The sequence below is a fragment of the Corylus avellana genome, chromosome ca7, assembly GCF_901000735.1.
Source record: "Corylus avellana chromosome ca7, CavTom2PMs-1.0".
NCBI classification, from domain to species: domain Eukaryota; kingdom Viridiplantae; phylum Streptophyta; class Magnoliopsida; order Fagales; family Betulaceae; genus Corylus; species Corylus avellana.
In genome coordinates, this window is record NC_081547.1 from 72589 (window position 1) to 74238 (window position 1650).

Genomic DNA, 1650 nt, shown 5'->3' on the forward strand with positions numbered 1-1650 from the left:
TGAATTTCTAAGAGCTGAGTGTGAGTGCTGAGTGTCGTGGGGGCGCGTGGGGGCGCGTGTTTTGTGTTTGATGTTAGCTGGAGGCTGTGCTATGGCGGGGCCGAGTAGATGGACAGTGGAGTCTAAGGAATTTGAGGTGTTGATCAAGGTAGGGGCATCGGGGGTGAGGATCTTTGAGAGAAACAAAAGATTCAAAAGGTCCATCTTCTTAAAAAAAGATGAACTAGCTTGGTTGGTGCGTATAGTGGATGAACTGGTGGCTGTGGACAACTCTGTTGTATTTTGGGATCAATCCAGGGCTGGATATCCTAGAATAATTGCCCAAAAGAATTCAAATAGGCACGGCTGCTTTTTGACAGTGGAGGAATTTGATGGTAGAAGCAGATGTGGCTCGATCATCATTCCTGAAGGACGCCGTGGGTTTGGGTGGGATCGATTTACCAAGGAAATGAAAATGGCTAATGCAGCTCTCGGGGGAAACCGTATGTTCACTGAGCACAGAGAGTTTAGGGGAGGAAAGGAAGAAAACGAGGACAAGAAGAAGAGGAGCTATGCTGAGATAGTAAGATTGCAATCAAAGGAATCCCAGGAGGAGTGCACTTTCGGCCAGGCTCAGGATCGGCGACGTTATGTTCAAAAGTATGGCAAGAACTTGGGTGGCCCGAGGAAGACCCATGAGGTGGCGATGACTCAGAGAGGCGGTGGGGGGATGCCGGCGAAGGTTTTCTGGCCGGCGAAGTCTGTGTATAATCCGGGAAAGAATGGCCTGACAGGTAGGAAGGATGAAGTCTGCGTGGGATCCTCGTCTTCAGCTCCGGCGAACGTTTCAGGGAAGTCAGCGGAGCAGGTGGAGTTGGTGTCAGGTTCTGAGCGCATGAAGGGACCGAAGGGGATGGAGCACCATACGGAGCAGACCTACTCTGAGCTAGGCATCGAGCTCCTCACTGTGAAAGAACTGTTGAAGTGTCTGAAGAAGGAATGCGACGTGGGAATGACAAGGATTGATAAGGTGTTAAATGTGATGTGCTTCAGCGGACCTGGGCCGGCAGCTAAGAAAGAAGCTGGAAAGAGTATGGCAGTAGTTAAAGGGAAGATGAAAACTGGGCCGGGAGAAAGAATATGGAGGCCCATTAGTAAGTTGAAGGTTAAAAAGAAATTGATGGTTAAACCCAAAGGTAGCGTGGGCTCAGGAATGGGTCCTAGCGGTAGCCCATACAAAACTGGACCACGAGTGTTTAGTTTTCCTGCTGCTCTGGACTCTACAGAGGCCCCTGGGAAACTCTCGACTACTCCGGCGAGTACGCCGCTGGTCGTAGGAGAAGAATTGGGGGAAGGGGGGACTGGGTCAGGAACCGTAAGGAACCTCAGGGACTTTAGCGGCATGTCTGTGCAAGCTGCGGGAGTTTCCCCGGCCGGGACGAGATCCAGCGACTTAAATGTCGTCAGTCCTGCGGCGAAGAAGACCCAGCCTAATGGTAAAGACAAGAACCTGATGACCTATAGAAGGAGGAAGAGGGGAACGCAGAAATGGAACGTGGCACAGGTGGGTTTGTTAGCAGCAGCAGTTTCGGCTTATGGGCAGACGAAAGGGATCCTTGGGCCGACACCGGTAGTCTCGCAGAGGGTGCCGGAGACGCTGTCGTCGCCGGG